Source organism: Ovis aries, chromosome 21 (assembly GCF_016772045.2).
Source record: "Ovis aries strain OAR_USU_Benz2616 breed Rambouillet chromosome 21, ARS-UI_Ramb_v3.0, whole genome shotgun sequence".
NCBI classification, from domain to species: Eukaryota; Metazoa; Chordata; class Mammalia; order Artiodactyla; family Bovidae; genus Ovis; species Ovis aries.
In genome coordinates, this window is record NC_056074.1 from 30,438,779 (window position 1) to 30,459,259 (window position 20,481).

General features: G+C 53.5%; 1 long non-coding RNA gene across 6 annotated transcripts; it reads right to left on the reverse strand.

The window, feature by feature from the left end:
* Nucleotides 1-1,268: 1,268 nt before the first annotated feature.
* On the reverse strand, nt 1,269-19,331 carry LOC105604063 (uncharacterized). 6 transcript variants are annotated; one of them, XR_009597930.1, is made up of 11 exons: nt 19,042-19,331; nt 17,068-17,404; nt 14,066-14,238; nt 13,407-13,577; nt 10,956-13,251; nt 9,206-9,348; nt 8,982-9,107; nt 8,630-8,752; nt 3,113-8,142; nt 2,769-2,856; nt 1,269-2,137 (listed from the first exon to the last, which is right to left on the reverse strand). It is a non-coding gene; the product is annotated as an uncharacterized LOC105604063 (long non-coding RNA). The 6 variants fall into 6 exon arrangements; XR_009597929.1 differs by having other exon boundaries at nt 2,769-8,142; nt 17,068-17,322; XR_006057552.2 differs by having other exon boundaries at nt 2,769-8,142; nt 9,206-9,262.
* Between the last annotated feature and the right edge of the window lie 1,150 nt (nt 19,332-20,481).

Consider the following 20,481-nt stretch of genomic DNA (forward strand, 5'->3'; position numbering starts at 1 on the left):
CTCATTGTGAGTCAAGCATGTGAACTTAGGTTAAAAATCAGATTCACCTTCAAACAGACTGAAGAGATGCTGGAAGCAGCATGTCCAAGGGAGGAACATGGGCTCTGACATCTGATGGACAGTGATTCAAAACCTTGGATTTTGTAAACTTGGGAAAGTTGCTTCTCTAAGTCATGGATTCCTTGTCTATAAAATAGGGATAACAATATCCACCTCAAATGGTCACTTTGAAAGTCATGTGAGAAAAGATTTTGAGCATACTAGGTGCTCATGTATGGACAGATAAGAGAGTTGGACCATAAAGGCTGAGCGCCAAAGAATTGATGCTTTTGAATTGTGGTGCTGGAGAAGACCCTTGAGAATCTCTTGGACTGGAGGGAAATCAAACCAGTCAATCCTAAAGAAAATCAACCCTGAATATGCATTGGAAGTACTGATACCGAAGCTGAAGCTCCAATTCTTTGACCACTTGATGCAAAGAAATAACTCATTAGAAAAGACCGTGAAGCCTGGAAAGATTGAAGGCAGGAGAAGGGGATGACAGAGGGTGAGATGGTTGGATGGTATCACCAACTTGATGGACGTGAGTTTGAGCAAACTCCAGGAGTTGCTGATGGACAGGGAAGCCTGACATGCTACAGTCCGTGGGGTCACAAAGAGTCGGACACGACTGAGCGACTCAACTAAACTGAATCAGATGTCAACGTCATCCACCTAGATCCAACCTGTCAGGGATCTGAGTGCATGTGGGCAGCATACAGTTAACTTCTCCCACCTGGCTACAGTTCCAGTAGCTATAAAACACCTTCCCCTTGAGAAGGAAATAGGACCTGACCTAAGGCTGCACTATTGTTCCTTGACTTCTCCTCCCTCCTCTCTGCAGCTCTTCCCTTTTCTATTAGCAACTGTTTGAACCTGCCCACTAGAAATGAGGGAAGCTTCCTGGAAGCTGATTGAAGCTATTTTCTGCAAACAAGAGAATGGAGGACACAGAAAGGCTTTTGTGCCCCAGAGCCCCACAGTGTCCAGCTTGGTTCCAGTGTGACTGAATTCTGAAAAAGTAACAGTAACTGGCTCCAGGTCCCCTCTCTTCAAGCCCTACCCTCTTGCAATATTTCCAATTCTGTTTTCTCACATTTTATCTTAAGTATCATCTTCTCTTTCTCTTCAATGTCTTTCCTTAGTTTTATTTGAGTAGGAGGACACCTCCCCATAATCTGAGCTAACAGTATATAGACTGAAAAAAAAAAAAGCATACAACCTAAAAATTGCAAATTGTGGTGGTTTTTTTTTTTTTTCCAGGAGGGTTGGATTTACTGAGGATACAACCAGGGAAACAGCCTCTCATAGTCTAAGGGACTGCTTCAGAGAGCTAAGGGGAGTCAGGATGTATAAAAGTTTTTACTGAAAACATCACATGTAATTAAATGTTAAGAGATGAGTGCTAATCTCACACATATACATATACACACACAAACCGGACATCTCAAATTAATGACTGGTGCTTTTCTATTTGTGAGATGATCCAAGAGTCTGGGCTCATTGAAATCATTCCTTTGATAATGCATCTTAAATATCTAGGGCCTGAGAACTGTTTTCCTCTCTCCTCTCAGGGCTCACTGCCGGTGGGCTGCACTGGCTGATGGCTTGCTGGTGGGCAATGTTCTCTGTTTATTGAAATGACAGGCAACATTTTTTTTGTCAGCAAGTAGCAGACATTTCCTCTAACAACGTAAGCAGATAGGGTAGGTGGTCCCTGGAGAAAGAAATCCAGGCATTGTTGTTGTTATTGTTCAGTTACTGTCGTGTCCAACTCTGCAAGTCCATGAACGGCAGCACGCGGGGCTCCCCCGTCCTTCACTATCTTCCAGAGTTTGCTCAAACTCATGTTCATTGAGACGGTGATGCCATCCAGCCATCTGATCCTCTGTCGCCCCCTTCTCCTCTAGACATAAAAGCAGCCGTGTTTGGCTTGAGCCTTTCTGTGATCTAATCTTGGCCACAACGCCTGCCCTTGAACAGGTCTCAGTCATCAATGCTCTTAAGGGAAGAGACAAAATGCAGAAACAAAGGAGAAGGAGCCAAGAAACAACAGCGCAGGGGACTTCCCCAGTGGTCCAGTGGCTAAAACTTCACCCTGCAATACACGAGGAGTGGGTTCAATCCCTGGTTAGAGAACTAGGTCCCACATGCCTCGCAACCAAACACCAAAACATAAAACACAAACAATATTGTAACAAATTCAAGAAAAACTTTTAAAATGGTCCACATCAAAAAAAAAATTCTTAAAAAAATTCTACAAAAAGCAAAACAAACAAAAACTCAACAGTTTAGCGACAAAACAGAGTCCCAGTCCCTCTTCAAGGGAAATACGTAACCATCTCACACAGTTCCTGCAGAACTCAGGCACCCACCAGGGAGAAGGACAGAGTGATGATGCGAATCTCGGGGCTGCCATCAACTCAAGCTTGGACTCTGCTGACTTTTGCCCCAATTCTATGCTGAGTTCACCTCTGCTCAAGCCCCTTCATGAAGATGCATGTAACCTTCAGTGCAAAACTTCCCCAATTTTGCTCTTTGGGGAGGAGCTACTTGGGGAAGGATCCCTCATGTTCTCCTTACTTCCTGAAAGTAATACATTCTTCCTCCTCCCACTCTCTGGCTTGATTGTATCTTTTGGTTCCACACCCACCTAGAGGCAAACACAGTTTTGGGGGCTAACAATCAGACATGGTGCTTGTGTTGGATTAGGAAGCAAAGTTGTACACCTTGATTTATTTGCACATTCCTCTCCACTGCAGTGGTTCACTTGAAGAAGGTCATATGAATATCCAACTTTGGGCTTAAAGGGGCTTCCTAGAAAGAAAATTTGTAACAAGCTATTTAGCAGGTCTTTCATGTCTCACCCAAAGGAGTCTGAGTGTCAGAAGCCAGAGTGTGTCAGCATGGGGTGTGTGTTTAAGCAAAGGAATCACATGTGCCGTGGGTGAGAGAGGAAGCCTCTCCCCTCTGCCTGGGGTCAGCATCACCCAGGGCCTCTTTGTTCACTGGCGCACAGGGAGCCTTGACACCACCACCACCAAGGACAAACTGTGACATGCCCACATGAAACCTGACATGGGATTGGCTTCTCCCAGGATGAGGGCCTTAAGGATGATGGATGCCAGCTCCCGGTCAGGGCTCAGGATGTCAGCCACAGCGCCTGCTCTGGGTGAGTGGAGAAGCAGGGCTTGGGTGAGAAGAGGGATGGCGGGGGCGGGGTGGCTGATAAACAACGCTCCCCATCACCTCCCAGAAGGACACCTGCCAAGAAATAAAACAGATCAGCTCTCTTTCTCTCCCCTTGGCCTCAAGAATATTTCCACTCTCCTGGGGAAAGCAAGAAACTTTTCCCAAACTATGTTTCGAGACTGGAGACGTGTGATCTGAGTTAGGGCCACACCAGGGTGAGAAGACCAGGGCAGACGGGACCTGTTACCTGGACGCTCCCTCCAAGATACCTGTCCTGCTGCTGTGTTTACAGACTGGAGGTATTTTTATCCCAACCCTCCCAATGAGAGCTAGTTTTCTCTCCACTTGAGTTGTATTCCCAGTGTTCACTTCCTGGAGGCACTGGAGAGAGACCAGGGCCTCGCCATTGCTGCCGGGCACCTATGTGCCTCGCGCTCCCTCCCGGGCACACCCCTACCTACTTAGAGGTTTGGGAAAGGGGACTCAGCTCCCCCTGCCCTGTCATTCTCTTTATCTTGGAGTCTTTGTCCACAGGTGGGAGAAGGAAATGGCAACCCACTCCAGTATTCTTGCCTTGAGAATCCTATGGACAGAACACCCTGGTGGTCTGCTGTCCATAGGGTTGCACAGAGTTGGACATGACTGAAGCGACTTAGCAGCAGCAGTAGCTGTCCACAGGTGACAAATTCCAGGGGTCCATCTGTCTCCTGCCTCAGTTGGGTGCAAGGTTGTGGATTGTTGTTGTTTAGTTCCTATGTGGTATGCAGACCCCATGGACTGCAGCCCACCACACTCCTCTGTCCATGGGATTCTCCAGGCAAGAATACTGGAGTGGGTTGCTAGTCCCTCCTCCAAGGGATCTTCCAGGCCCAGGGATCGAACCTGCGTCTCCTGCACTGCAGGTGGGTTCTTGACCACTGAGCCACCTGGGAATCCCTTTTAAGGTTTTGAATATTCACACAATTAAATTTATTTATTGTGCCACTTACAACATCAATATTCTTATTTTTTTTAATTTAGCTATTAATATCTGGGAAAGTTTGGTTAAATATCACGCAGTGATTATGGATTTCTCATCATTTTGTTTCTGTGTTTCTGTCTCCTGCCTCGGCTGCCTTGGCAGCCTCTTCCCCTCAAGTCCCTGTAGCCCGAGCTGCTCTCCCAGGTAGGCCTGCTGAACGTTCTCCACCAAACACACACAGTGCTCTCTGTGAGTGAAATCACGGCAAACCACCTCCATGCCACGGCCTCCAGCTGGAGGGCCACGGGTCAGTGCTGGCCTTGTGTCGTGTCTTCTGAGGGCCTGTGGCATGCTGCTTGCTTGATGGCCACGTTAAGAGTGTTGAGGCACATCGATGTTACAATCATAACATATGCTACAGAATCACCTGTAAAGATTTTTCAGAATAAAATAATACCCGTGTGTTTGGAATGATTGAAGAACTCTTCCTGGAGATGTGAAAAGACCTGCATAACCTTTGATGATCACCTTCCATCATTTAAGTATCCGTCCAGTCCAGCAAACGTCACTCTCATACTGCGTTTGTCCCCAGAACTGAGCGAAGGACCGGAGATAATTCAGGCACAGTTTCCTTCTTCCAGGAGTCTGTAGTCCCATAGGAGAGACAGAAGGAAAAATAATTGTGCCTTAGGCGTCTAGCAACTCACATAATGAGCCAGTGTGGATCTCCACTGCTCCGCTGCATCACAGAGGGAGATTCTGAATAAAATATAACGTGAAAATTAACCTGTACATTGAGCTTGAAATAAAGAAATCCTCAAGCGACAGAAAAAGGAAGGAATTTAAAGCCAAAATAGGAAGTCTGCAAACTGGAGCCAAAGCACAGTGAACAGGAGGAGGGTTTGCGAAGCCAGGGGAGTAGCTCATGACCCACGAGGACGGGGACAGGCCTAGGACCATCTGAAGCAGGACTCTGGACCTGGAATTCTGGCTCTGACGGGGGAGATGGCTAGGAAAAATCTCCATCCATCATTGTCTGCTATAGGCTCTGGAAAAGGAAAAAAAAAAAGTTTCCCGTGAAAAACTCAAATTTCCAGGTGTGGGGTGTGAACTTTCACTCTCTCTCAGGGTGTGGGAATCCCCAAGCCCCCAAATTAATGTAAAAATTGTTCTCACACTGGGGCAACCTGTGGGCAGTCAGTTGAAGCAAACCCACAACTGTTCCTGGTGTGTCCTGAGAGCACAAAGGCCCCCATGAAGGGAACAACCCCACAAAGATGCAAACCATAATTTGCAAGTCCTGGGAGGAGACGGCCCGCCTCATACAGAAGCAGCATGTGACCAGCAGAGGAATCAGCCTTGAACCCTGAGATAATGAAATAATCCAAAAGGGACAATAAAATAAGTTGCCTTACAAAGTGCACAGAGATAAGAGGGCTAGAAAACACAGAGAAACACAAGGGCGCTGGAAAGATGAGGGAGACAAGAGCAAGCTACATAGGGAGTTAGTTGGGGCTTCCGAGGTGGCTCAGTGGTGAAGACTCCACCTGCAATGCAGAAGAACTAAGAAACCTGGGTTCGATCCCTGGGTTGGGAAGATCCCCTGAAGGAGGGAATGGCTACCCACTCCAGCAGTCTTGCATGGACAGAGGAGCCTGGGGCTACTGTCCATGGGGTTGCAAAGAGTCAGACACAACTGAAGCGACTTAGCACGTATGCACTTGCAGAATTAGTAGGAATGAAACCTTTAGGAGGAAAAAAAAAAAAAAAAAAAAGAACTCCATGGAATTGACTGGGGACTTCCCTGGTGGTCCAGTGGCTAAGACTCTGCACTCTCAATGCAAGAGGCCTGGGTTCCATCCTTGATCTGGGAACTAGGTCCCACTTGCCACAGCTGAGAGTTCACACGCCATAGCTAAATATCCCACATGCCGAACCGAAGACCCAGGGCAGCCAAATAAATAAAATGTAATTTTAAAAAATTGTCTGAAAGAAAATTAACGAAGTGAGTGAGAGATCTTAGATTATGCAGGATCAGACACAGAGAGGTAAAGACATGAAAATTTGAAAAAGATGTTGACTTGTAACAGAGGATAAAAACTGCAGAGGAATAAAATAAGAACAAGGAAAAAGCAGTAAGTGAGGAGACAATGACTCAGAAAGGCCCAGAATGGATGAAAGACACAGATCCTTAGTTTGAGGAGGCATCCTGCCTGAGTGCCCAGGAGAGAGAAATGTCTCCTTCCGTTTAGTCGCCCAGCCTGACAGGCCATCTCTAGACATAACATGGTGAAGTATCAGAACCTCAAACCAGAAGAAACACTGGTTAGTTACACTGAAAAGACAGGACATCTACAAGGGAACAACAGCAGTAAGAGAGGCTGGAACAAAAGAAAATAACTGTTCCAAAGAGCTGAGGAAATGAGAGAACAGTCCAGGACTGCATCGCCCGCTAAACGAGGGCTCAGGAATAAGGGTAAAAACAGGTGACAGCTGATCAGCTGTTTCTGTGTTGAAAGAAATACTCGAGCATGATCTAAAAGAAAAGGAGAAAACGATCCAGAAGGAAGCCATGGGGTGAAAGAAGCAAAGAGGAGCAAAAATGTTGGTGAGGAGGTAGGCAATCTGCAGGTAAGCACTGGCTCTAAAAACAGATGATAATAATAGTAACCTACGCATGAGTTTTTAAAAATAAACTTAAAATACTAGGCACTAGTAACATTAAAACCTATGGTTAGAAGAAACTTAGAGCATAGGGAGGACAGCAAATGTTTAAATTTAGACTTTTGGAATTAAGAGCGTGGAGTTGGAACATTCAAGGTGTTCCTTAAAAGAAAAGAAGTGCACGGCTTCCAGATCAGTTGAGCAGGTGAAGGGGTCCCTGCAAAGAACCTCAGGTGCCAGGCAGAGAGCTTCCTAATGCATCTGGAAGGAGATGAGGTTAGGAAGGCTTTCTAACAGGGGAGCGAGTCCTACCTTTACCCACCCCCCACCACCACCACCCTGGGCAGAATTAACCACTTACTCCTGTGTTCCAAAGCATGTATCTCTGGGCAGGGGATTCTCTAGGAAAGAATACTGGAGTGAGTTGCCATTTCCTCCTCTAGGTAATCTCTCTGACCCAGGGATTGAAACTGAGTCTCCTGTGTCTCTTGCATTGCAGGCAAATTCTTTACCCACTGAGCCATCGGGAAGCTCTAAATAGTGTCTATCATAGCTTACTATAATTTACATAGGTGTGAACGGTATGCAATTGTCTTTCTTCTCGACTGTGAACCCCGAAGGGGAAGAAACATTTCAGTCTGATGCCAGGCGCTTTCTGTGAGTAGTAGGGGGTGCCGGCTCTGTCCTCCTCCTCTTCGGTTCCTCCCTCCAGTGGTGGCTGCCTGGAGCCCCCAGGCCACTCTCCACCTGCTCAGGGAACCCAGTGCCTGGGAGTCAGCCCGTCCGGTGGGGAAGGGCTTCTGTTGCAGGAGGATGAAGCCGCAGCCGCTAAGGCTAGGGGTGGGGCTTTGCCTGAAAGGCACACTTTCCCTCCCTTCCCTGACTGCTCACCACCCTCTGACTATCCCGGGGAGCACATTCCTCCACACAAATCTTCATCACCCCAGGGTCTGATTCCTACTCACCTGGGACGAGGCTGGGGTCCTCAGTTATCCTGGCTCTGCCCCAGCCAAGGTCAGAAGTTCAAATCTTTCCAGCTCTTTTCTTTTGTCCCCTCCCCACCTTCCTCTTCCCATCCCCCTCCTCTTTCCCTTCCTCTAGGAGCAGATGAGCCACCATCTTCCAGGGCTGTTCTGGGCTGGACTGGGCTGGGCGCAAGAACCCCAGAGTCATCCACCGAGTGGTCAGTCCTGGGTTAAATCCTCTCAGTTCCCTGGGTTTGTTTTCCTAGTTCTTTCATGAGAATAACTTGGGTCTTTGGTCTCTCAGAGGTGTTCTGTGATGATCTATATAAAACAACAGACAGGAATGAATTTTGGAAGAAGGAAAGGCAAAGGGCACAGGTACAGAGGATGGGTATTCTGTGCAGGGAGGTAGAGAAAGTTTCCAGCCTCCTCCTCCTCCTCCCCTTGGCTGGAAGCCCTGGTGTGTGAATGCCGGGGCCTGGCTGAGGAGGGCCGCTGGTCCCTCTGCAGGGCTGGGAGCACTAATAGCAAGCGGGAGGATTAGCCATATGCCACTTAATTCCTGTTAATCAGGATTGAGAAGAGCTTGTGCTTGTAAGTAACAGCTGAGCCGCCATAGCGGCACTCAGGCTCCCCGCCCCCACATTCTCAAAACCCTCCTCCTCCTCCCCCACCCCCGCCCCGCCCTGGATTGGTCTTCCTCGGGCCCCTCTCGGCTTCCATCCCCTCCCTCCTCATCTGAGATTTCAACACGGTCTTTGTTCCCAAGTTCTCCGACAGGCTTCTTGTCCCCAGCCGCTGCTCCCACCTCTGTGGTTTGGTCCTTTCCTCCTCTTGCGGGTCCTTCCCTTTTTTGAACACCCACAGCTTCAGCTCCACGTTAGTGTAACTTTTGTTCTTGCATCAACAAACTCCCTGACCGTTGGCTGACCTGCCAAGGCAAAGTTCAACCGTTCCTGGCTCCTGTTGGCACAGGCGCGTCTCCCTCATCCCTGACCTCACAGAAGATTCCAAACTCTGACTCCCTCTCCTTAGGGCTGAGGACAGCCCGTCCTGTTTCTGCTCCACGTCCAGGTCCAGCTCCCTGTGCTGAGCTCTGAGCCAGCCTGTGTGAGATGGAAACAAATCTCCCACCCAAGGTCAAACGGTGTGCAGCTCACCTTGGGTGGGGGTCAGCATCACCCTGTGTCTGCTGTCTCAGGGTGTGTGTGTGAGTGCGCGTGTCCACGTGTGTGTTCACGTGCACACACACTGGCACGCATCTGCCGTCCCACGAAGAGCGATGCCTGTAAGATAATGTGCACGAACTCTGTGTGAGAAGCGTGGGGCGGTGATGTGTGTGTGTGTTGGGGGGGGAGGACTCGGGGCTGGCAGGAGGACGGACCTGTGTGCACAGATGTGTGTCTGAGCTGTGTTTTGCAGAAAGCTGTTGAGAGGGGGTCTGGAAAATGACATTTATAGAAATGCATATTTAACCACAGAAACAAACTGAGGTGGGTGAAGCGTGGACTTTGGGAAGGCTGGGTTCTGGATGAAAAAACAAGAGAAGGAAGCTTATTAGACGCATCCAAACCCTTACAGGATAGCCCCTTCAAATGTCCGATTCTGGGGCAGCAGCAGATATCCAGGGTTTGGCGTTTGTTTCCAAGAAGCTTATCAGGCTAAGAAAAAAGGCATCTTTGACCTTGCCCCACCCCCACTCTCAAACTGCAAGGACACACACATATCCCTCCTCCAGCACACCGCACCACCCCACACACTGTTCTCCCACTGAGCAAGATCCAGTCGCGTGGTCCTAGATGGCTGACAAAGGAGAGGAGCGGGCTGAGAGCAGCCCTGGTCTGGTTCTCTCCGGCCAACCCGCCGTGGCGGCCTCGGGACAGCCGCCCCGCCGCCGCTCCGACAGCAGGTGTCGGCCGCTAGTGGGCCAGCCGGGCGCCAGGCTCATGGCGCCACCTCGTGGCCGCTCTCACCATCACAGCCCTAACTCCAGAGTGGGGGCTTCCAACCCAGGCGTTTATTCTGGCCCCACTGTTCAGAGGGAGTTCTGGGGACCCACGTGCACGCGGCACAGAACCAGACAGGGTTAACCCTGAAACCCACGGGTCCGCAATCTGGATGGGTTAAGGAAGAGGCTCTGGGCCAGCTGGGAGAATTCCAGGTATTTCAGGCTGGACTGCGCTGGGCTGGTCCTTCACCCAGGCCTCGAGATAACTTTTGTCCCCTCTTTAAAAGAGCATTTCCATACCCATCTAAAAATGCAGGACTAAGAGCAGGGCAGCCTGCATTGACAGCCTGGGGTCTACCAGCCAGGAGCGGGGAGCCCCCCTCTGGCAGGGGAGAGGGAAGTGGGCCATGGGGAGGGGCCCAAAGCCTGGGAGGGGGCACCTCCCAGCCTAGGGCCTGCAGAAGGAGTGCTGAAGTTGAACTCAAATTGCTTTTCCACTAATTCGGTGACACCAAAAGAATTCCTTAGCCCCTCTGGGCCTCGCCTTAAATTTCTGAACCACCTGTTACAAGGCCCCCCTCGATTTGTGTTCAAGCCACGCCCACCACCATCAGGTCCTCTCCCATACTGGCAGTCACACAGGTCTATTCTTGTCCCCCAGACATCACTGGCTCTTAAACGTTGCTGGTGTCATTAGGTTGGCTTGCAGTGTGCCCCCCTCATCTGTACCTCTAAATTCCATCCACCCCCACCACGAACCCAAATTCCACTCCTTCCCTGGAGCTTTTCCTGGTCTTCCCACCTGCACATCCCTCCTTTCGTCTTCTCCTGGACCTGCCCTGGGCCTCATTGACCTTTCCCTTGGGTGATGCCTCACACATGCCTCCTTTCAGCTTACGTCCCCCGCCAGGTGACCAGCTCCAGTGGTGGCCATGATGCTGACTTGTCTTCATGAAGCCCGCCTGGCCCTATTCTGGCCACACTATGTGCTGAGCAGACCCTTAGTGAATGAAACGGGATGTCCCTCTTTTGTCTATGTCAGCTTAGATGTCATTTCTCCCAGTAAGTTTCCATGAACCCACCCCCACCCCCGTCCCATCCCATGTCTGCTGCTTCTTGGAACCTGCCTTCCGCCCCTACCTCCCTATTTAGTGTTTGCCCGCAGCTGCCTCCTGGCCTGTCTCACCAATGTGGTGATGGGCTTCTTGAGCAAAGACTGGTCTTCAGGTCACCGTTGCCTGGACTGTTCATGGCACATGGCAGGAGCCTGGTGACGACTGGTGATGGAACAGATGGATCCAGCTGGGGATGGGTCGTGGTTGTTGCTAAGTCGCTGAGTCGTGTCCGGCTCTTCTGTGACCCCATGGGCTGCAGCGTGGATGGGTAACTCTCTATAAACAAGGAGGGCGGGGAAGGGGAAGGGTGGTCTTGAAGACCCCTTTACAAGCCAATATGAACTTCTTGGAAGGAGAGTTGCCCCAGCTACTTGAGAAACCACACAGCCAACTTGGTGGCGTTCGGAGGTGGCCGTCCCTTGAATGGACGTTGTTGGCTTCCGTGGGCATCTGGCCTCCTACTCCACGGGGAATTTCGTGTTCCCTGGGCTCAGCCTGGCCCAGAACTTGGCAAGATCTCTGGGGCGTTCGTTTTGTCACCAGCCCCGGTGGGAGGGTGGACGGGTGGGTGGGAACCGTTTTGGGAAAGAGTGTTGGGGAGTGTTTGTGTGTGTGATGAGTCAGGGCCAGGGAGCTAGTGAGGAGCCCTAATCTCTGCCCCCTCTCTGTGGGGGGAGTTCTCACCCCTTGGAGGGGGTGGAGGGCCACCAACTGTCTTTGGAAAGTTTTCTTAGTCATAGCTTCTACCAAGTCAGCTGGCACTTATGTAATGGGGCCTCTGTTCTACAGACAACGGAGTCCGATGGGCCGGAATGGATGCTGCCCACCTTCCCCCCAGTGGCTCCAGTCCTTCCTACCTGCTGGCCAGGCAGTGGCACCCTGAGGAAATAGCACTGGGACATCTGTTCCCACTGGAAAGGGCTCTAGGTTTCTTCACAGGCCCCATGGGGAGGCCTTCCTTTCCTTCCTGTTAGTCCTGCACCAGGCGGGGCTGGGGGGAGGAAGGGCCTCCCGCCCGTGCCCTCTGACCCTGTGTCTGCCCAGGCCCCAGGTGAGGTCACAGCCGGCTCCCAGGTCCCTGGCTGCTGTCTTACCGCCTCAGTCTCCAGGCTGAGGGATACAGATTTGAGTTTCCTGTCTCTGACACCAGAGCCTATTTGGTTATCACAACACAGTGATAAGGGGCCCAGATAAGGCCTGAAGCGATTGTGTAAACAGAGTGGGGAGGGTTGGGTGCTGGTGGCTTGGCCCAGGGCGGGACGCGTGGCTTGGCCCAGGGCGGGACGCGTGCCCTGGGAGAAAGCAGTGCTCCGGGACCCTGGGGGTGCTGGGGGAGTCAAGTGCCTTGCCCTGGCTTCTGTGGGGGCAGCTGGGGGCCCCGGGAGGGCCCAGGGTTGCTGTCCTTTGCTCCTTACTGGAGGAAAGTGGTCTTTCTTGTGCCTCAGGTGCGGGGGTTGGATGCTCTGGAAAAGGTGGGCAAGTGAGGAGGGGTGTTTTTTGGAGGCGACTCCCCAGGAGAGGAAGGGACAGGGGACAGGGGATGGGTAGCTGAGGATGACTGTTCCAACTGTGAGAGTGGCCACTCTTGCCCTGTGGCCTGTGCGGGGGCCGGATTTGCTGTGGACAAGAGACTTGGGGGTGGGGAGAGCTGGGGAGGAAAGCTGGGGGAGGCAGGGAGTATGATGGGGGAGAGCTGGTTGGGGGTTTGCAGGAGCCTCCTTGCTATCTTGGGCCCCTTCCTCCATGCGAGGAAATTTCATGGGGGCCAGAGCCCGCTTTGAGCTCAGGCGGCAAAGCCAGAAGGAAGGACCTCGAGGAGCCCTGAGATGAGCAGGACCCGCTGAGAAAGAGCTAGGTGGGGATCAGAAAGGCAGGCTGTGAGAAGGACGAGAGTTCCTATGCTGCTCTGAGCCAGGCCGGCAGACCCAGGTGGAGAGGGACACGCCCCAGAGGAGAAGACACCATCCTCTCTTCTGCCTGGGTGCCTAGTGGTGAGAGACACACAACAGACCTTTCTGGGTCCTTTTGAGCAAAAGCTGGGGAGACCCGGGAGGGGAGGCAGGGATAGGAGAGGTGGAGAAGGAGGAGGAAGGACAGAAGTGCCCACCAAACAGCAGGGCCAGGATCCGTTCCACCATCATACAGAGTCCCCAGGCCCTCCTGCCTTCTCTGCGGCTCAGGGACATAATCCAACAGGCTAGATAGGGTTTGGGGGAAGCAGGCAGGAGCCAGGACCCTGGCCCTCAGTGCTCATGCGGGCGTCCCTGGCTGAAAGCCGTTGTGCGGTCTGTCTCCTCCAGCAAGTCTTCCTTCCTGGGATGCAGCTGTCCCTGCCCTCCTTCTGGACCTCAGAGAATCTCCACTGCCCTGCAAAGAGCGGGGGGCAAGGGGGGTGTGAGCGGGGCAGGGTGCACAGAGCAGAGGTTCCATCTGCACGTTAGAAGCTGAGCCTGGCTGAACCCCTGGCTCTCCCTGTCACCCCGGCCCTGATGTGTGTCCCCTTCTTCAGAGGCGGGGCTCACCTGGGGGTGTGGGCGAGGCCCCTGGGATAACGGTGCTGGAACATCTGGTTCTGAGGCTTCCCACGGAGTCAGTTCTGGTTTTCAGGCACCACCACGACCTCACACGTCTGATCCCGTTTGTCCAAGACAGAGACAGCGTGTTCCAGCAATGCTGGCCTCCTCCTCCCTGTGCTGTGAACAGCCTCTGCTCAGCCCCATTTTCTTGCCCATAAATGTCCTCCCACCTCCTGCACAACAAGCATGCGGCACCCGCACGGCCTCATGGAATGCCGCCTCCTCCCCAAAGCCTTCCCTGAGGTTCTAACCCACTCACATCTCTTCTTCCTCTGACTTCCGGTGCTTCCAGCCAGTGCCTGGAAATTTTAACTTCGAAATCATAGACTGGTAGGATTTGTGAGCTGGAAGAACCCTGACAAATGACCCCTGTCTTCATCAGGATGGTAGAGAAGTAACAAGACATTGACAAGCAACCTCTGGCTCTCCCCACGGGCATCACGAATTAACTACAGCCTCAGAATCCTTCTCAACACAGCGTTCCAGGCAGAAGTGCTACTGCCATCCTTAACCCGGACAGTCAGGGGTCATTTCATCTGCAGCGCGGATGAGGAAACTGTTTCAGGCCCCAGGTGCATGGGCTGGAGCTCTGGTCTGGTCCTTACCCAGTGCTCCTTGGACCAACTGGGCCTCTGTTGGTCTCCTGCTTGTCCTCTGCCCTCTGGATGAAGTGACATCTTAAACTGCTCTGGCATCTGGTCAGGACTCCACCTGTTCACCTGCTGATGGGGAGGCCACCTGGGGTTTCTTCTCATGTCCTGTAACTTGTCTTCAGAGCCTGTGCAAAGGGGCAGGGAAATGGGCTAAAGGAGGCTCAGTCTGCCTGCTGATCAAGCCCACCCAGGCTCCGTGTCCGCCCTCTGTCTCTAGCAGGCATGGGCTCCGGTGCCTGAGAAACTGCAGAGGGCACTGGCCTCCGGGCCCAGAGCTGTCCTCCTCTTCTGTCTGTAGAGGGGCTCTGTCTCCATCCATTCAAGGGGTTATAGCGAGAAGGGGAAGAAATCAGATGCCCGCTTCTCGGACGCCGGGGTGTCGAGGGGAAGGGGTCTCTATCCTGGGGACACCGCTGACGTCCAGGTTGCTGGAGGGACTTTCGCCCCAACTAGGACTCCTGGAGGCTAAATAGTCTTTCCCTGCCCAGTCCTACAAACTAGAAGCTTCAGCACCCCCTGACTCCACCAGACCCTCCCTCCCAGCCCCAGCCTCCCCACCACCCCAGGCTACCCTTACAGCACCTTGCTGATCTGCAGGTCCGCAGGCCCCTAGCTGAGCTCTGTGATCATGATACAACTTTCCTGGAATTTTCTCTCTAGAACTTAGATTTCCTTATGTCATCCTCTGCTTCAGCTCATCATCACCTCATTGTCTTCAAGAGGAAGGTGAGCTCCTGGCCCGGGGTTCCCAGCCTCTGTAGAATTTGCCTCTCAAATTGTATGCTCGCTGCACAGGGGCGTCCTGTGCTCTGTACAGTGTTAGCAACACTCCTATCTCAATCAGCTAGAGGCCAGTCTCCCCCTCCCCTGCAGGTTTCACCAACCAAAATTTGTCTGGACGCTGCAAGACGTCCCCTGGGGCACAATCGATTGAGAACCATCTTCGCCAACAGATCAGGCTGGTAATAATGACTAATAAGTGTGCGCGTCACCCTTCCCCAGAATTAATTTTCAGAACCTCTCTGTGGGGCGGCCCTATTAACATCCCCATTTTATAGATGCGTAGAAGGCACCTGCTTGGAAGGGATTCAGATCTTTCAAGAAAGGCGAAGATTTTCCCTTCTGTGTGGGGTGAGAAGAGAGGAAGATAATCCAAAACATCTCCTCCTGGAGGCCAGGCTGCTGAGCCAAAATTAAGGCAGGATTTGAACCCAGGCCGCCTGCTGGAAGGGCTTCACCAGAAGCGACCCTAGCCTCTGTGCAGGGTGGGGAGAGGGGTTTCCCAAGGCAGAGCAATCAGGAGCCCCCTACCCCTCCTCTCCCTCTCTTGGCTGGCTCGGCCAGGCCCACAAGACTGGGCACAAGCTGACCCAGGACATCCGGACCACTGTTAGGTTGGGGAGGGGGCTCTACGGTGGTGGGTGGGCTGGGCTGCGTGCGTCTCTGGAGAAGCCCAGCTTTTTCTCCCTATTGACAGGACAGAGGAAAGGCAGAGGAAGGCCTTCCTGAGAAGACATCAGTGTTTGGGGTGAGGCTGTCTGGGCAGAGAAGAGAGAAGATGCGAGGACCAGGGCCACTCCCAAGACAGGGGCCCAGGACTGTACCTGTGGCCACATATTCATGTGAATGTGCCCACTGGTGGGTGTGAGGGGCTGCGGCCTGGGAGGGGGCAGAGGTCAAGGTGAAAATGCAGAGTTACACCCCAACCCCATCAGACTTCCTGCGGTGGAGCGGAAGGGGGTGGTGGTACACGGGGGTGGACAGTCAGGGACCTCTCTGGCCTGCGCACACTTGTTCCTATGCATGCACCAGAGCTGGGTGGCCGCTGTGCACCCACAGACTCCCATGGGCACTGTCTCTGCACCCCCAGGGGTGCCCTCTAGGCCCAGTCTTCTCACACGAGCACACACAGCCTTCACTGCCCCCAAATTCCTCCACTTCTGAAAAAGACAAGGGGAGAAAAGGGCCAGGATACAAGAAGAGATAAAAATAGCTGAAAATAGGCTCTTTGGATCAGAAAGCTCCCTTTTTCAGTGAGTCACCAGTTTTCCAGACTGAGCACACACACACGCACACACGTACACACACATTCCACACAAAACACAAGCACGCAATCCCGCCTTTAAGTCGTGCAGGAATCCTTGCACAGACCCTCAGCCTCATGTTCTGTCCTCAGAGGTAAAATCACCCTGGGGGGGGGGGTTTCCTGTGGGGTTCGGGGAGCTTGGTAGGCAAAGCCCCACCCCGACCCCTGCCCCTCGTCCTGTGTGCAGCTTCTTTTGACTCCCCTGCATTTGCTAGTCCTCCCTACAATGAGGCGCCCTGAACGGGTGGTCAGGCAGGAGCCTCCGAAGCTGGAGCGGGCAGACGGCCCCCCCACCCAGGTCCCCGGAACTGGCTCACTGGGTGGAGGAGCCGGCTGGGACCGGGCAGGGTCTGCAAGCGGCTCTGGTAACCAATCGCATTAGTGGCTCTGCTGGGGGCCCGTGGCATGGCCTCCACAGGACGAGGCGAGCCGACCTAGTGGACACAGGGCTGGGCGTGTGTGGCCTCCTGCTGACGAGAGGTTTCCCCCGCGCAGCTGCCGTCATCAGCTGGGCAGGACGGCGCTCCTTCCTGGGTTCCTCCAGGCTCCTCAGGTGCAGACAGAGGCCCGGATGGACAGCAGGCCCATCTTCCAGACTCACTGCCTCTGTCACTGTTTCTCTCCCCCTGCCCACCCCCACCTGCCTTCCCTTCCTCTCTCTCTCTCCCCTGAAGTCCTTCCCTCCCACTCTGTCCACTTCCTCCCCCTGTGTGTGAAGCCTGAAGCAGCTTCGTTCCAGGCATTGAAAGGAATCCGGTCCACAGGCATGACCCCTCCTCCCTCTGAGCTTCTGGGGTCCCAGCGCCCCAGGACTTGGCTGGGCATCATGACTCTGGGCCTTTTCAGGTGGCGGCCAGAGAGGATTTACCTGAAAATTCGGAGCAAATCTGAGGAAACAGCTCTGAGCCTCGTGACGTGCACTGTGTCCAGGATGAGCCCGTAGAGGTCAGGGCTGGGCCCCCAACGCTGGTCTCCTGGGGGCAGCTCTGGGGTCCTGTGTCCTCCTCCCCAGACCTTGGTGCCCTACCTGGCTCGGACCTCGCTCTGCTTGGGTGGGATCTGCATTTGGGCTGCTGGCTCTGTGGGTTTGGTGAGCTTTGTCTCCGGGCCTTTGTTTCTTTGACTGTCAAAGAAAACACCACCACCGCCACCTGCATCATCAGGTCCTTTTATGTCTCTGGTGCTTCAAACAGTGACGCAGGCACCTGGCAAGCACGTAAATGCCAGGTCAGCTGGCTGGGCCTTTCCACACCTCCTTCCCCTCAAGAAGCATGGCCCAAGGAACCCAACCCCTCCCTTCAGGAGTTTCTGGGGCATCAGAGTCAAGATGCAGGAACTGAGTTTCCTGTCTCCCCTGAGGGGGCTCCCATCTCTCCCTGGGGGGTCTCCCATCTCCCCTTATGGGGGGCTCCCATTCACCTTTGGGGGGTCTCCTTCTCCCCTTGAGGAGTCTCCCCTTGAGGGGGGTCTCCCATCTACTTTGGGGGTCTCCTGTCTCCCCCTGAGGGGTCTACCATCCCCTCTTGGGGAGATCTGTCTTCCCTTGGGAACCTCTCATCTCCCCTTGGGTGGGTCTCCCATCTCCCCCTGGGGTGGTTTCCCATCTCTTCTTGGGGGGGGGTCTCCCATCTCCCCTGGGGGTCTCCTATCTGCCCTTGGGGAGCCTCCCTTTGGGAGGGTCTCCCATCCCTTCTTGGGGGGTCTCCCATCTCCCCTTACTGGGGTCTCCCATCCCCCTTTGGGGAGTCTCCTGTCTCCCCTTGAGTCTCCCCTGGGGGGGCCTCCCATCTCTCCTGGAGGTTTCCTGTCTGCCCTTGAGAGGGTCTCCCATCCCCCTTTGGGGGGGGGCCTCCCATCTCCCGTGGGGGTTTCCTGTCTGCCCTTGAGGGGGTCTACCATCCCCCTTTGGGGAGGTCTCCTGTCTCACCTCGGGAGTCTCCCCTGGGGTGTCCCCCATCTGTCCTGGGTTGTACTGCTTTGGGCAGCATGATTCTTGCCCACTTCTGTCCCCTCCTGCCTGTACGTCTCCTTCACAGCTCTGGCCCAGCCTGAGCTGGACACGGCCAGACTGGAGGCTATTTTTAGCCCCAGACAGAAACAGCAGCTATGCAGCCAGGGTGCAGAGCTTGGCTCTCCATTGGAGGGTCCAGACCCCAGGCAAGCCTGAGGAAGGTGGATACAGGGGGCCTGGGACCCCAGCTCTGTCCTCCCTCCTTGGAACGCAGCTCACGCCTTACCCCCCACCATGAACTGCTCTCTGGCCCCCTCCTCCAGTGTCTTAATCCTCAGGGGGCTTAGCGGCTGAGCTGCAGAGGCTGCAAAGTGGGACAGGGAAGATAGAGAGGCTAGGGGCTGCAGCCAGTGTCCTGAGGCTGGGCAGGGCATGCTGGTCCTCGCACTCGGAAGTCTTCTCTCTACAGCTGAGCACTAAGATGCCTGAGGTCTGGGCTCTGAGATGCTCTGGGCATAGCTGCCCTGCTGCAGGAAGCTCTCCCCTCCTGTCGGCAGGAGCAAGCCCCTCCCCACCCCCCACCCCGCCAAAGATCTTGGGCAGTAGAGGTATGCCTCACAAAATGTGTCAGGAGGTCTGCATTTGCCTTGATCTCCCCAAGGTGATTGGTACTTCACAGGAGACAAAATGGGTCCTGAAAAATCAGCACTGAATCATAAAATAATTCTTGCAATTCCTGAGTCACAGCTTCCGTATGACTGTGATTCTTGTCATGGTTGCAGTTCAGGTAGTGGTGGGCAGATCAAGACATTAATCACATTTCATCTACTCAGGTCCCCACCCAGTCTCTGAGGATCCCTTCCAGAGTGAACAAGAGGCCCAGAAACTTACCCTGGAGGAACTTAGATCCTGCAGCTTTGAAGTTCTTTCACATTGAAAAAGAAATACACGCATAAACCCAGGGAACAGGAGCCCAACCCCTCTCTGTCTGTAAATGCTGCAAAGACGCTTAGCAACTGGTTGCGAAGATCTGATTTCTCTGGAGTCCGGATTCCTGATGCTTTTAGCCAACGACTCTCAACCTTTCATGTCCTGCAGCTCTTTGTAAGTCGATTAAATCTCTGAGCTTCTCTCCAGAAAAATGTCCAGAGCACAGACACTCAGATGTCTGCCTACGATCTGAAGGGCTCACAAAGCCCAGGAAGCTGACGCAAGGACCTTGTGCTCACAGGGCCCCGTTTGAAGAGCGGGAGGCAGCTGCGTGGCAGGCGCTGATGGCTCCACCGCAGCGTTTCCCAGCGAGAGGCATGCGGCTGAATTTTAATCACAGTGCAGATTAGGGCCCAGATTGTCTAGCCTTCAGAAACATTTCTAAGTTCTACCAACTTAGAAAATCCACCAGGGTTTTCTGTAGTTAGTAGTTAAGAATCTGCCTGCCAATGCAGAGGGCACAGGTTCAATTCCTGGTCTGGGAAGATCCCACATGCTGCGGGGCAACCAAGCCTGTGTGCCACAACTACTGAAGCCCGCACGCCCTAGAACCTGTCTGCAGCAAGAGAAGCCACGGCAGTGAGAAGCTCATGCACTGCAACTAGAGAGTAGCTCCCGCTTGTCACAGCTAGAGAAAGCCCATGTGCAGCATCAGAGACCCAGCACAGCCAAAAGTAAACAAATTAACAGAAAAGAAAACCCATTTGTAAAAATATCTAACAACTTATGTATCTTGGTGGTGGCCTAATGAATTCTATGACCTTGGCCAAACCCCACTTTCTTTGGGGTCTCAGATTTCTCATTTGTGGAATGAGAGGGCTGGGCTGTGAAATGGAGCTGAGAGTCCTTCCAGCTCAGATATGTCTAGAATATCTGTTGTGGCCCCTACAGGTCCATCCTTCACAGAGGGGATGGGGAGGAAGGGCCCCCAGGTGGGGAGCTGGGACCTGGGCCAGAACCTAAGCCCTGGGGAGGAGACTTGGGCGGCTGGTGGGAGCTGTGCTCTTGGCCACCCCGACCCCCTCAGGGCCCCCCTCCTCCTGCGTGAGTCACTCTTCTACCCCTGCCCTGCTGCTGGTATTAGGATTTATCGCCCGTCCCCTCTGCTCTGGGCCTGAGGCGGAGGCCACCTGTTCTGACAGTTCCCTGGGGCCGATCCCATGCATCCCCAACTGATGGAGGGGGAGTGGTCTTCTCCGTGGTAATGGGGCAGCCTCCTGGGCAGCCAGTGCCCTGCAGGGAGGAGGTTCTAGCCTTCAGCCTGGGGCACTTGCTGGGGAAGTCAGGAGGGCAGGGCAGTCCAACTGCTCCAAGGCCCTGAGGGGGTGCAGCTCTGGGCTG